The sequence below is a fragment of the Pan troglodytes genome, chromosome 1, assembly GCF_028858775.2.
Source record: "Pan troglodytes isolate AG18354 chromosome 1, NHGRI_mPanTro3-v2.0_pri, whole genome shotgun sequence".
Taxonomy (NCBI): Eukaryota; Metazoa; Chordata; class Mammalia; order Primates; family Hominidae; genus Pan; species Pan troglodytes.
In genome coordinates this window covers 121,032,599-121,048,124 of record NC_072398.2, presented here as the reverse complement: position 1 = coordinate 121,048,124, position 15,526 = coordinate 121,032,599, and the positions used below count along the sequence as shown (strand labels likewise).

The 15,526-nt window shown below is 49.0% G+C and overlaps 1 protein-coding gene across 1 annotated transcript in view; it reads left to right on the top strand.

Moving 5' to 3' along the window:
- Positions 1–4,989: 4,989 nt before the first annotated feature.
- SLC6A17 (solute carrier family 6 member 17) overlaps positions 4,990–15,526 on the top strand; it is a 51,642-nt gene continuing 41,105 nt past the window's right edge. The window contains exon 1 of the mRNA XM_016925880.4: positions 4,990–5,379. The gene's annotated coding sequence lies outside the window, so the exon portion shown is untranslated. The remainder of the gene's footprint in view (positions 5,380–15,526) is intronic.

Genomic DNA, 15,526 nt, shown 5'->3' with positions numbered 1-15,526 from the left:
CCCTAAAGGTCGGGATTGAGAACAAGGACTTTAGACCCAGGATGCATCTCACTGTATGGCTTGGACAGATTATTTAACCACACTAAGCCTTGATTTTCCCTTTAGTGAAATGGGAATTTGAATAATACTGACCCTATAATGTTACACTGTATAAGTTTATGTATTTCCATATGCCATAGAAAAGGAAGAATTTGTTTTCTAGATGCTCAGAGGAGAGTTGGCCACTGACAGCTGGAGTGTTCAGGAAGATTTCATGGTGGAGGCCTTTCTTCCCATTTCCATCTCAGCCCCTTCCTGTGGCTTCAGGCCCACCTCCCCATGAGTGCTGTCATCGAGGACACCTCTCAGGCTTCATCTTTTTAACTTTGCTGCAGATTTCAACACTGTGAACTACCTTTCCTTCTTACAATTCTCTTTCTTTTGTGATACATGTCATCTTCTCAGCTCTTGACTCTTCTCTGTCTTCTTTCCTGCCCCTCCTGCTCCTCAGAAATAAGCATGTCCTGCCAAGCCTCTATCCTCATGACCATCTTCTGTGTGCTTCCTCCAGAGAGTCTCACCTTCCCCCAAACCCTTTATGGTTATGACTTCCAAGTGTGTGTCTCCTGCCCTCTTTCCTGGACTTTCTACTCATATTTCTAACCACACCTTAGGTATTCTTTCATCAACTATTTTTTTTTCACATTGTTTTTCTTTTTATTTAAACAAGGTTGAACTTACAAATCAAAGCAATATGGGAGTGATTTTAGACTAGCAATATTATTTTTAGTTATTCAGATTTCATCAACTATTTATGGACAGTCTACTGTGTGTTAAAGTTGGGCATGGCCTCTGTCCTGTGGAGCTTCCACATCAACCAAGGAGACTGTCCCTAAGCAACCAGTCATGCCCTCAGTACTTAATTACAATTGTGACAAGGGCTAAAAAGGAGGAGAAAAGTCCAGCTGGGAGGTTGACCCAGTTCTTCTCCATGGTCAGGAGAGGGTCCAGTTCATGGTGAACTCTGTTGGACGAGTGGGCAGGCAGTGAGGGAAGAGAACAAGGGGGACTGAGCAGATCCCTGTCAGAGAGGGCTTATGGGCTAAAGTCTGAGTCAGGAAGGAGTGGGGGGATAGGAAGAGCTGAAAGAAGGGTGGTGTATTAGTGGGCTACAGGGAAGTCCATGGGGGGAAGGGTGTGAGATGAGGCTGGAGACAGGGAAGGTCCCTGAAAGACATGCTAAAGATGTGGGTGCAACTCTGCAAGCTTAAAAAGGTTGTGATTATATTTGTACTTCTAAAAGATCACTCTTGCTGCTATGTGGAGAGAAGGGAGTAAGACTGGAGTTAGTGTCAAGAGGGGACTGTGAGTCCAGGTGAGTGACTATTATAGTTTGGAATAGGCAGTTGGGGGCGGGAGGTGGTGGCAGCAGAATTAAAGAGAAACGACCAGATCCCAGAGGTATGTAGCAACTAAGATCTCCAGGATTTACTGATAGATTTTATGAAAGGGGAAGTCTCAAGGGTGATTATTGGGGTTTTGGCTGGCTCAACTATTCACAGAGCCAGGGAGCACAGGAGGAGAAGCAAGAAGCCAACTGCTGAATGTTCTGCAGGGTAGATCTTTGAATGTTGAGTTCATTTCTTCAACATGTGTAGCTTTGTGGAGCCAAGTGGAAAGGTGGAGTTGGAGGGTGAATATGTGGAGCTCAGAAGACTGTCTGGAATGGAGACAGACATGCAGAAGTCATCAGTGTAGGAGATGGTCTAGGAAGGGTACAGAGTGAGAAGAGGGTTTGGCTGGGAGACGTCCAACACTTAAAGATCAGCAACGGAAACTGAGGGGTGAGCAGAAGGCTAGGAGGAAAACCTGGGAGCGCAGAGTTCCAGAAGGGGAGGGAAGAGAGTGTCAGAAGGAAGGAGAGGGCACCCACAATAAGCATTACAGAAAGGTCAGTAAGATGAGGACTGGAAGATGTCCTGTGGATTTAGTGACACAGAAGTCACTGGTGACCTTAGTGAGACCCTTCTTGGCAGCATGATGGGGCAGAAGTGTGTTAAGGAGTGTGTAGGGGTGAGGAAATGGAGGCAGAAAATGAAGAAGAAATGAGGGATGAGAGCCTAGTGACATTTTTTTTTGAGATGGACTCTAGTGACATTTTAAAGGAAGATATTTGCATATGCTCACGAGCTGCTAAAAAGCATCCAGAGAAAGGGAAAGTTAATGAGACAGACAGGAGAGACTGGATTAACTAATGGGTAGCTGAGGTTCTCAAGAAGGTGTGGGGCCATGGGACCCAGGGGACAGGTGGGGGCTGGTCTACAGAGGAGAGACTCTCCCTACCATATCCAGGGAAGAGGGAGAAGAGGGTATGTGCAGATGGAAACGGTTTAATTCTCGTTGGAAAACCGAGGGGGCTTCCAAATGAAGTAAGGCAGTTCCTGAGACAGCAGGGAAGTATGACGTGGGGGGAAAGTAGGATGAGTGTTTGGGAAGAGCTCTGGTTGGAATGGCCTTGATCAGAGTGGGGAAGTAAGTTGACCAGAGAATTACAGGGAAGTCCTTAGGAAGTGTGAGGAGCCCACTTGAAGTTGGTGGCCATGAAGGCAGACAGAGACTGGTCTGTGGTGTGTTTCTGTCTAGAGAACTTGGCACAAAGAAACCAGGTATTAAGTTCATTCAAGGGTGGGGTTTCACTGGGTAGATGTGATAAAAGGCAGTGAGGCAAGGGCATCTTCTAGTTGTCACCTTGATATCCCACAGACATGTCATTTTCAATATGTCCCAAATCCATTATCTCTTTACCTTCTTCCCCAAATCTGCTCCTCTTTCTAAATTCCCCATCTTGGTTAATAACAATACAATCATCTAGTAATACCCCTAATAACAGTTATTTATTAAGAACATGTTATCAGATATGATAACAGATATTTTACTATTTTTTTTTTTAGAGAAGAGCACTTGCTATGTTGCCCACGCTGGGCTTAAGCAATCCTCCCAACTTGGCCTCCCAAAGTGCTGGGATTGCAGCTGTGAGCCACCGTGCCTGGCCAATAACAGATATTTTAGAACAATCATCTCATGATCATCATAACAACCTTATGAGGTATGTATCATTCATTTTACAGACACGGAAACAGAAGTTCAGAGAGGTTATGTCACTAGCTCAAGGTCTCTAGTAAATGGCAGTCAGGATGAAAACTTAGATCTATGAGGCTCCAAAGTCCTTCCCCTTTCCATGACCACACCACCTGTAAGTTCTCTTGCCTTAATACTGCCTATCTCTGATAGGTTCCTTCCTCCCACCTCCCATACCACGTCAGTTGTCACATTCTATTTGTTCATCTCTGTCCTGTCTCTTGCTACTTCCTGCCATGCCACTCCACCCCATCTGCTTCCCTGGTTGCTTCCACCAGAATGTAAACCCTATAAGGGCAGAGATTATTATCTGTCTCATTTTTTGCTGTCTCCTTAGGGCCTGGAACAGTGTAAAGTAACCATTAGGCTCACTAAATAATTGTTGAAAGAATTTTTCTATCAGGAGATAATTCTCTATGGGTTTATTGTGTTCCCACAAGTCTTGTGGGCAGAGGCACTGATGGCTTTTTTGTTCCCATTATCTTTTAGAGGATGGTTGCATAGCAAACAGCCTCCAACGATAGCGTCTCCCTCTAGCGGAGAGCAGTTCTGTTTGCTGTCCAGTATAATAAAGATATGTCTAAGGCAAATGTCGGGCAAGTTTGCTTGCAGCGCATTATAAAAGATTGGGGTTTCCTAAGCTTGGAGTTTCTCAGTGTGTGTGGTCCAGTCTCATGTCCCACCCATAGGACTTCAGAGTTAAGGGGAGGTGATCTGAATGTGAAGCTCTTGCAGCCTGCTGTGCCATGAGTAATTAAAGTCCTTTGTGTCTGGCCCAGAGTTTCCTGTCTTCTGCTGGCATCCATGAAACTGGCAGGGTAACTTAGATTGTAAGTGTAAAATCTCACTCTTCAGAGTTCTTGACAATGGCCCTTACCACCTTTCACTAAGACAACCTCCATCTCCCATTCCTCCCAAACACCTCCCTTGGATGCCAAAGGCCCCCTTAGTGTTCCCTAGAGGAGAGATAATTCATCCAGACTCTCATAACAGCCCCCCAAGGCCCTGGCAGGATGGCTCCTGCCTCCCTGTCTAACTTCACCTCTCATCATCCCCACCCCTGCTCCAGCTCAGGCAACCACCACCCCACCCCACGCATACGTTTCTACTCTCTTGCATCTATGCCCTTGCCATGCTGTCCACTCCACGGGGGTCATCCTTCTCCCCTTCTGACTGTCCATCCTTTAGGCCAGGATCTTCCAAGAGGCCTACTCAGAGACCAGTCAGAATTTCCCTGTCACTGTCTCCCCACTTTACTCATCTTGTACGGTTCTCCAATCCTTTCGCTTTGTACTGTAAAGACCTGGGTCAACCCACACTGCCTCTCCAGGAGGTTCCATTCCCTCACGTCTGTGATCCTTTCAGCCTCTGCAGCCCCTGGCATACAGTAGGTGCTCAACAGATGCGTGATGTCCTAAGAGTTGACCTGCACAGGGAACGGCCTTGCAGAATGGTAGGAAGGAAGGACGGAGGAGTGGAAGGACATCTCGAGGAAAGGGAACAGAAGCACGGAGGTGGAAATGTCTAGGGCAGGGGAAATAACCACATGAATTGAGATTGAGTTCATTAAAGAAGGCCAAAAGAGGTGAGTCTGAAAAGAAGAAAGTGAGGCCCAGGGTCCAGGAGGGCTTTAACCATTGGGGCCCCATTCCTCTCCGAGGGCAGAAGCCCTGGCGAGGGCTCCAGGGTCTGCATCCCCTGACCAGGGGCCTCAAGAAGCTAAGCCCCCTTGCAACTCCCTCTCCCGCCCCACGCCCACCCTCTCCGCCTACGTCGGCCGTCAGAGCCTCGCTCGCTGCCCGAGAGCCTCGCATTGACGCCGGCCCGCGCGTGAGTCAAGCCTGCGTCACGGCGCCCCGCCGCCAGGGCGGCCTTTCGGAAAGCGAGGGAACAGTGCGCGCAGCGCTCCGCCCAGCTCCGTTCTGCTCCGCAGAGCCGGCGCTGCCAGGGCGCAGGGAGGGCGGCACTCGGCCCCAGTCTTCGCAATCCCGCGCGCTCTCTCCGCCGTGGGACCTGGGTCCCCGCGCCGCTCCCCTGAGCCCCGAGCGCGCGGCGGGCGGGAGCCAGGTTGGGACTGGTGGTGAGGCAGGGAGTGAGGAGCGAGCGGAGTCGCGTGCGCCGGCGCGCAGCTCCGGGTCGCCCCAGCCCCAGCCGGGGGCCTGTGGCCCGGGGGAGGAGCTGTGCGTCCGCGACCCGTCGGGGACCGCAGCTGCTCGGCCGGAGTGCACGGGCCGAGTCTGCGCGACTACCCACGCGTGACAGGTGAGTCGCTGGCCGCGCCCCGCCTGGCTTTACCGGGCCGGCCACTGCAACTTTCCCTGTTCTGGCCCCGCCCCAGCCAGGGAGGGCTGAGGACCAAGGTGTGAGGCGGCGCTGCCCCCGCATCCGCCCGACCCTGCGCTCGTCCCGGGCTCCTCTCGCCGCTCCAGCCGCCGTTGCCTGGCGACGGAGCCCCGGGGCCCGCTCTCCTTCGCGCATCGGGGTCCCCAGCGGCGTACGCACGGGTTGGACACCGGGCTTCAGCTTCTGGTGCTCAGAAGGGCCCAAGAACTCCGGAGGAAATTGGGCTTAGCTGCGGAGGCAAGCGCCCGCGGAGAACCGGAGGGGGCCTGTCCGGCCCATCCGCGGCTTGAAACTGCGCGCCCAGGGCGCAGTTCCACTGGGAGCCTCTTACGCAGCTGGAGACCCCAGCCCCAGCCGCTCGGCCTCAGGCCTGTGACCTTGACAGTAACATTGGCAAGCGAAGCAGAACTCTCACGCCCGAGATGAATATTTAATTCTCAGTCCTGGGGCTGGTCCTCGCTGGATTCGGAGCTAGCAGAGAGCCCTTCCTCCCTCGTGGGAAGCGCATCTGGGGAACGGAATGGCTGAGACAGGGGACGTGCGTGTGGTGCCCATCTGGAGGGGGCGCCGTCCTGGCCGGGCGAGAGGCCTCTGCTGCATTTATGCCTGTGTGCGCCGTGCTCTGAAGCGATGCTGGATGCTCGCAGTACTATGGGTGGGCCGCTCCCCAGGGGCGCGGCTGCCTTGGAAAGAAGCGTGATGTTTCCTTTTAAAGCCCAGACAGCCCTGTCAGAAATCAAATTCAGAAATCCCAAGGCCATTCACCTTATAGGACCTAGGCCCTGTCAAGTTGGCTTTAGAAAATATGTTTTGATCCCATTCCTCTTTCCTTTTTTTTTTTTTTTTTTTAAGAAATACTTTAACAGGCCTTTTGGATTACGAGATTTCTAACCAGAGCTACCTTTGGGCAATTCAGCTGTGAACTTGAGGCAGATGGGGGTGGGTTGGGGAGACAGGGAAGTGGTAATGAGGAGGAAGATTCTTTTCCGGGCATTGTCCTTGTTAACAGGAACTTCAGGAACAAAGACAATCCTGTAATGGCTCCAAAAAAATTCGGCCAAAACTTTAGTTAGTGCCTAACTGTTAAGGCCTTGCTGGACACGCTCACTGATGTCTGGAGAACAAGGTCAGAATGTGTTGAGGTTAACAGTGGGGAGTTCTTGTGTCTCGTTCCGTGCTTACATTATCCCATGGCTCTGTGAGGCGGACCCATCACCTGGGCAGGAAGAGCTTTGAGGTCACACCTGATTGTCCTTGGCCATGGCTCATCCACGAGGACCGTCAGAGGCTTTAGCTCCACTGCCGGATTTTTCTCCAATGGAACATCTGTGGCTAAGTAGGTGGTTGAGTTTCAGCGAATCCCTGCAGCTCAGCCTGGAGGGTGACTCAGTGCAGGAGGCAAATGGTGCCCACCAGCTCTGATTGGAGTGAGTTTGTTTGGCCTGAGTCACACACAGAGTCGTGTGTCAGCTGTTTGTGAGTTGATTGGAGTTCTTTAGCAGGACTCGTGAGCAGGAATGGCCTGAGCCCAAGTGTTTTGGGCAGAGGTGGGCAAGTCCTCTGAAGGAGCTAAGCAGAGCTCTGGCTGCTGAGCAAGGGTCCTGGAGCTCTGACTCCTTGGGAAGGTGAGCAGGGCCAGGCTGGGCTGGGCAGGGAGATGGGGAGAGGTGAAGGGGAGGGTAAGGAAAGGCTCTGTGATTGTGGTCAGAACTGGGCCCAGTGTTCTGCCATGTGCCAGTGGGGTGACCTTGGGCAAGTCACTTCACCTCGGGAGTCTCAGAGTTTCCTCAGTTGTAAAACAGGGATGCCTTTGATATTATTTCTGCAGGCTTATTTTGAGCCAGGTGCTAGACACAGCAGGTGCTCATTAGATGTTAGTTCCCCATCCCTTCCCTTATGGGCCTTAACCAGAGGCAATTCTTTCTCTCATTGCTTCTGCTCCATCATGAAAGGGGTTGTGGGGACACATGAAGGTTCGGTGCTTCCCATGTGATTAAGAAGGACCTGTAACTCAGCTTCACATAGACCTGTTTCCAACCCTCAAGTCTCCCCATGAGACCCTAAATTGGGAAGCCTGCTTAAGAGCAGGATTAGTGTTGGGGTAGGGGTGGGGTTCAGCTGTGCTGGGTCTGCTGGCTGCCCTTGGCCACCTGCAACAGCTCTGGGGTGACTCCAGCACCACAGACCTTGACTCCTTGGGGTTGTTTCTGACTGTAGCCTGGTCCCAAGCTGCAGCACGTGCTGGGTGGACTTCAGGGGTCATTTCTCTTTGTTCAGGTCTTACCATCCTCCTCCCCACCCATTCTATCCATAATAGAATTGAAAGTTACAAGAGAACTGTTCAGGAGAGCTGAGACTGGCCTCTCCTGGAAAGGAAAGTGAGGTGTGTGATTCCTGTTTTCCTGAAGGACCCTGGGCCCCTAGTTTTCTCCGTCTATAAAATGTCCAGATTTGGTGCTGAGCTAAGATGTGTGTGCCTTAAGAGTGAAGGAAATAAGCGGATCCCCAGTGCAGCAAGAAAGAAGCCATGCTGGCTCAGGGGACTCCAATCTGCTACTGGAAATGTGTGTGTGTGTGTGTGTGTGTGTGTGTGTGTGCATTGCATTCACCATTCATTCTGTAGCCAATGCCCTCCCCATTGGATCCAGGAGCAAATTCCAAGGATGGCAGAAACAGAGATGAGAAGATTCCAGAGAAACAGGTTCCTTCTGCCTGTGTACCCTCCCTTCCTTTATACTCCTTTTCTGTCCAGGTTTGCTGCAGCAGGACAATTCATCATTAATCCCTTTAAAGCTGCTAAGATAAGCAGCAGAATAGTTTAAAGGGAAGATGGATTTAAGCTTTTTTGCTAGAACTAGCTCTGAGTTATCACTTGCTCCCAGGCTGAGCTACAAGAAGTCCTCACAGCCAAACATCTGGAGCACCAGGATGGGGGAAAAAAAAACCTGTCACCTCAGCCCCTGTGTTTCCCTCCCCTGAATGATGTTGCTGGCTGCCAGAGGTCAGAAGCACAGTGCCATAGGTAGATCTGATTGCTAGAGCAGTATCCCAAACTCAAGTGGGGTAGTGATATGTGAGGAAATGCCTACTTTGCATGCTTTTAGGAGGGGTGAGTGCTGTTCTGGATTCCAGTGGCTCACACTGTGCTTGGCACAAATTGATAATATCCAGTTGCTTATTGAGGCTTCTGTGCTGTGCTAAGTGCTTTATTCCCAGACCATCTCATTTAATCTTCACCACAATCCCAGGAGACAGATATTGCTATCTCCAGTTTACAGATTGTAAAATTTAAGGTTCAGAGAGGTTAAATAATTTGTTCAAGGTCACACAGGTGAGTGGCAACTAGAGAATTGGAACTCTATCAGTCCAAACTTCATGTTCCTAACCTCTATGTGATACTTTTCCGCAATACATTCTTAATAAATGCTGACAACCTAGGCATTTACCCAAACAAGATTGTCTAGAGCTGTGGGTCCAGTTTTTTTAAGTTAGTGCCCCGGGAAAAGGGGAAATGGGCCTGTACTAATTGGAAATTGGTGGAAAACAAACATAACCAAACGTCCAAGGTTTGGGGAACATGGTATTTGGCTCCAGGTGGGTTGAAATACAGAAAAAGATCCCAGGCTCCATCTTGGTGCTTTCTTGTCCTTTCCCTGCCCTTCTCTTCCTGACCTCTACTGCCCTTGACCTCATTCCCTTAAAATCTGTCCAAGCTAGGGGTTCGTGTGTAGAGCAGTCAGAGCCGGTGGATGTTGCCTTGAGAATTTCTGCATATGCAGAATCAAGGACGGCCACTTGCTGATGGGAGCTTGGTGGGTCAGATTTCTCTGCTGAAGAGTGTATGCCAGGGATTTGTAGCAGTTTCTGGTGAGGCCCCAGACCCCAGAGAAAACTACTAACACTTCAAGGTTATTTACAGCAGCTGCTGGCAGGGCTGCTTGGGGAGATTCCACTTGCTTCTTCCTGGTCTTTTCCCACGGAGAGCCCACTTTCTCCTCACTCCAAAACTCTGCCACACGTGTCCGTGGCCGTTCTGGGAAACATGGCACCTGATTCCTCCAGCTTCTCTGTCTCTTCTCTTTCTCTGAAAAATCGCCATCCCCAGAACAGGCCCATGCTGTCCTAGCCTGCCCATCATCTCCAAACCACCTGAGATCTCAGTGGGGAAGTTCCTGAAGGTGGATAACTGAATGTAAGTATTAATGCTCCTCACTGGCAGTGGACGAAAAGGACTTCCCAGAAACCCTTGCTTCATAGGCAGCCATTTTGTGGAGATAAGTCCTTTGATAATTCTCTTTCTCTTCCTTCTCCTCCTCCCATGAGTGATTCTTAAAACATTGCTCATTTATGGGCAAATCCAGTTTTTTTTAAAAAAATACATAGTTAGACGTTCAATATGTACAGAAAATTCACATGTAAGAACATAAGCTCAGATGCAATATGAATTACTGTATACACTTATTCTCATGTTCAGAACCAGGTATGTTTTGTTAGAGAATAATTCTGGGTCAGGTGAGTTCTAGGCTGCCTGAGTCCCCAACTAGGGAGTTGAGGCACAAAGCCCTGTCCAGTCTATGTCCTCTCGTGGAGTGGGAGTGAGGCACATATAGAGCAGAGGAGTGAGTACCCCAGCTCACAGGCCCTGGGGTCACCTCATTAGCTGCAGTTGTCCCACTGAGCTGCCACTCTGCCTTCCCGAGCCTACCTAGCAGTTTATTTGAAGATAACAAGTTGCCTGTCACTGTATGCCATCATTTCTAATTAGTGGTTTAATTAGAATTTCTGCTGGATTCTGCATCCCACCAATTTACCACCTTCTATTTTGCTTGCAAGTGGAATTCACTGGTCCACACCCCAAAATTCTACCAGTTACATTTTTCTTTAATTATAAGACTCCTGGGTTCCTGAGGCTTTAAATCCCACACCAGCTCTAAATGGAGCAGAAGCAATGTTTGCTAAAACTACCTTGCAAGAGGAATGAATAGTCACTCGATAGGGTGGTTCCAGAATGTACTGCCAAGTGAGTATTCATTGAGGACATGGGTCTCCCTTCCTTTGCCCAGGTCTAAAGGAAGGAGAGCAGATGTTCTGTACTGCGCAACCTGGGGCTGGCTCGCAGAATTGCCCGGTGGGCGCTGTCCATGGTCCTGCCACACCACTGGGGCCATCTGCCTGCTGGTAATTTGGGACTCCACGTAACAGCTGAAAGGAATCTCCTTGACCAGTTCCCCAAATTGCTTTATATTGTGAGTTTTGGAAGAGAACTTGGTCAAGTGAGGAAGATCCTGCTCTCTGGGAGAAATGGTGGTAGATGAGCTCAGTCCACTGTTGACTTCCTGAATGTATCATTTTGCAAGGCTGCATGGTGCACTGCAGAACTTCCCAACCAGTGCCACAGATGGGTAGCATGTGGCCCAGAAATAATGATGCCCTCATCCCTTGGAGTAGCCTGGGATGGCCTAGCATGGTGGCGCCTCCTCCGTGTACCCCAGTGTGCCATGATAGTGTTATTTTCTGTGTCATGACATGCAAAAGATTGGAACATACCAGTATGTCAAAAAGAATATAGCTACAGTTTGGTAGATGACAGTCTGAATCCCCGCTCTTCCATTTTATGGCTGGGTAATCTTGTACATGATAGAGGCTTCTTTGTCTTGAAGATAAGAATTGTATTTTATCGTAAGTTGTTGGGAGGATAAATAACACATGTAAGCACAGTGGGTCACCTGTGGCTTGTCCCAATAGGATGCTTTTCTGCCCAGCCCTCTACAAAGCTGCACTGGAGGCTGATGAGAAAAGAGACACAAACCCTTCTCATTTTCAGGAAAGAGACATCATGTTGGGGCTGTAATTAAGGGTTTCTGATCACTATTCCTTCAAGAGCTCTTCAGCAGTCCGTTTGGTAACTCAGGTAATTGAACACCCTTGGTTCCCTCTGTCTCTTTCTAAGACAACAGAAAATAGTGGTTTTAAGAAAATCCAGGTCAGATTATTTTGGCAGATGCTGTGAGGACTCATCTGTCCCCATGGTGGTCCCCCCATGAATGAGGAAAGAAGGGAATGAGGCTTTCACTAGTTATTCCTGGACTTTTATTTGCACATCTGGTTTGTAAAATTTTTCTTTTTCCAAATTGGTATACTCTCACAGGTCCTTAATCTGTCTAAGACCTGGTGTGCCCTTCAGCACCTCACGTCCTCATTTCCCTTTCTCTTCAAATCTCAAGTCTCATCCAACAGCCTGATCCATATCACCATCATCGCTTACCTACCCTCCCTGTTTCTTCACTTGTCCTACCAGCAGCCATTGATCCCTGTAAAAACAGTCAGGTCAGGCCAGGTGTGGTGGCTGACACCTGTAATCCCAGCACTTTGGGAGGCCGAGGGAGGTAAATCACGAGGTCAGGAGATCCAGACCATCCTTGCCAACATGGTGAAACCCTGTCTCTACTAAAAATACAAAAATTAGCCGGGTGTGCTGGCATGCGCCTGTAATCCCAGCTACTCAGGAGGCTGAGGCAGGAGAATCACTTGAACCCGGGAGGTGGAGGTTGCAGTGAGCCGAGATTGCGCCACTGCACTCCAGCCTGGGCGACAAAGCAAGACTCCATCTCAAAAAAATAAATAAATAAAAATAAAATAAAATAAAAATAAAAATAGTCAGGTCACATTACTCCTCTGCTTGAAAACCTCCAACAGCTTCCCATTAGCCTTGAAAGAAAACCCCAACTCCTTTCCATGCTCCTTGAGTCCTGCCTGTTCTGGACACTCACTGTCTTCCTAGCCCAGCACCTCCCACTCTTCCATTGTTCAGGGTGCTCTAGGCACATGGCCGTCTGTCTGTTCCTTGTACTCACCAGGCATGCAGGTCCTGCCTCAGGACATTTGCACTTTCTGTTCCCTCTGCTCTGAATGCTTTCCCAGGACATCCACATGGCCCACTCTCTCACTCCGTTCAAGTCTTTATGTCACCTTATCAGAGCATACTTCCTTACCCCCATCTCTGTTGTAGCATCCCTGCTGTGCTCCACCCCCTCATACTCTATATTGTATATGTTTATTTGATATATATACTATCGGATATAGTGTATGTTTATATGTACACTATAAATTATATATTTGTCTGATTTCTATTTGTTCCTCTGCACTAGAAATAAATCCAATGGAGCAGGGACATTATTTGCTCTGTTCTCTGTTGTACTAGAACAGGGCCTAGAACATAATGTTCAGCAAATATTTGTTGAAAGAAGTAAAGGAAAAGAAGGAGGGAAAGAGATTTAAAAATATTTTAAATCCCATATTTTAAAATCCCATATTTCAGCAGTACCTCTAGTTCATAGAAGTCGCTGGGCTCTATTCTCCTTCCAGGCCAAAAGGGGAGTAGAAGTCGGAGAACTGAGCCCCAGTATCCCCTGTCAGCCCACTGTGTCCTTGGGCTTGCACGTGCATGTCCCACCTATCTCCAGGGCGTTGTGGGATGTGGGTGAGTACGCCTTGATTCCTGGCTAAGCCCATTTCCCACATGTTCTCACATGAAGGTGGTAGCTGGCACTGGTTGATGGCATGCCCCTGAGGGCCTGGCCTGAGTTGAGCATAACTCTTTTGTTACCTCATTTTATACTCATGACAACCCTACGAGGTGTAGCATCCTTCATCCCTATCTTTTCAGGTCTAGAAGGTAAAACCAAGAGGGGTTGTGTACTTTCCCAAAGACCAACATCTCATAAATGGCAGAGCAGGACTTTAGGTTTTCCTGGCTCTAAAACCCATGATAGCATTGAGGTTGAGAGTCAGGCTCCAGGGTCAGTCTGTCAGTGCAGATCCAGGGGCTTTGGATGACTTGCCTTATTTCATCAATTCCAAAATGTGTATTTTTGCACATTGCCACATCTTAAAATCAGGACATGACATGCAATCAATAGCTGTTTCAAAATGGCTGTGGGTCTATGGCAGCTCACCCTAGTTGGGTGGGAAACTTTGATGGACCCTTTCTGGTAAGTTCAAGAAAGTGCCAGCATCAAAGGATCCTAGATTCAATGAAATATAGGTAATTATCCCTCTCAGCTTCCATGTCTTCATTTGTAAAATGGGAGTAACAGTGGTATCTACCTGATATAATTACTGGCGGGATTAAAGGAGCTAATATCTGTTTGGTGCTCAGCATGGTGGTTGCCACAGAGATGGGACTCAAGAATTATGGCCTATGTGCTGTGTTGTCATTGTTATTATTACTACACCCCACTCTGCCTTCAGAAGTTCCCCCAGTGGATCCCTCAGCACCTGAATTCTAGTAAAGAGAGAATGCATGGGTTGGGGGGGTGCTTTCTGGGGCTGCCCTTGTTTACATGCACACAGAGCATGCGTTCTCCCACGTGAGATGGTAAAGTGGAACCACAAGATCTGTTTGCACTGGCCACACCCACATTTTTCAGTGCCAGTTCCTCCCCCTCTGGACCATCTGCCCCCTTTCCTGCTTCCCTTCCTTCTTGACTAAGAAAACAAGATATTGACTCAAGAGAACAGACTCAGCAAATGCAACAGGAAAGTAAGAAAGGGCTGCAGAAGGTGCCACTGGCTCCTCAGCTGGATTTCTTGTTTGGAATGGTCCCACAAGTCCCAAGCCATGCTGTGTGTCAGGACGGTGCCCACCCAAAGATGATTTCCCTGAGGTGAGGATGGATTCTGTCTACAAAGTAGGGAAGGTACAGCACAAATACTGGCTCTTTTGAAAGTGGCCAAAAGTCACAAAGGGATGGCCAGGCTTCTTAGTGTATCCTGGCTTTCAAACTGTCACTTGGGGCATCCTTGGGGCATGATATGGTCTTGGCATCAGAATATTGCATCAGAAAATGGAAAAAACTAGAAGCTGGAAAAACACATCGGACTCCAGGAACTTTGGGGTGTTCAAAAATGGATCAATTCATTTATGCACTCATTCAATTCCATCATATCATATTTATCATGCTCATATTATGATAAGATACCAGGATTTGGCCTTGCAGAAGCAAAGATGGTGTCAATTGAGGTATGAAATGGAAGACCAAAACACAAACCCGACAAATCTGTGAAATGGAATAAAAAGAAATCACCACTCTGTTCATTTGATTTTTCAATAAGCTTTTCTTTCTCTTTCTCCTTCCATCCATGTGGTAACCAGATGCAGCTGGTAGGTAAGCAGGCAAGCACTGCTCCTCATTTTACAGATGAATAAGAAACAAACTGGCTTCCAAGTCTTGGGGCTCTCTCCATGTGTGCTGCAGGGCTGCACTGGATTAGAGTCCCCCTGGCTGGGACATGCAGACTTCCGGTAGGTTCAAATGTCTCTCTAGTCACTGCTGTTAGTGTTTTACCCCGCCTCTTTGTTTCAAATGTGAGGCAGTAGTAAGATTTCAACATGACAAGCAGGTTGTTCTCAGAGGGTTGGAAGGCAGGGACCCTAGAACACCTGTAAATACCATGTTCTGCCCACAGAAATGTGTAGGATAATCTGTGTGTGCAAGGCACTGGTTGGGTAGGAAGCAGTGAAGGGTGGGCACAAAGCTGAATGCACCTTCGCTCCTGCCTCAAGGAGCTTGCTGTTCAGAAAAGGGATCAGGCGTAACGACAACTAGTTGTACCAGACAGCCAAATAGTAAAATAGTGTAAAAGGGTGTTACAAGGAGTGTGCTGAGAAGGGCAGAGCGTTAATGCTCACTCACAGACTCGCAGGAGTTGTCATAGAGGCGAGGCAGGGGACCTAGAAGGCTTCAGCTGTCAGGGGATGGGAAGTGGTTAGTCTAGAGTGAGTGGTGAGTGGGCTGGGAGGAAGTGGAAGCCGAGGCCTGGGAGATAGAGGGGGCCCAAATGCCTGGGAAAGGGCCTTGGGCTCCCTTCAGTAGGCAGTGGGAGTGGGGCGGCGTGGCATTTCTAGAAGATGCCACTGAAGGCAATGTGTAGGATGCCAGCGGGGAAAGTGAGCTGGGAGCCTGCTGTAGGCATCTAGCCAGAGAGCAGGCTTGAACTAGAGCAGAGGGGTGGGAAGAGGACAGAGCTGAGCACACCTATAGGACTTGCAACACCTGGTGGGGGT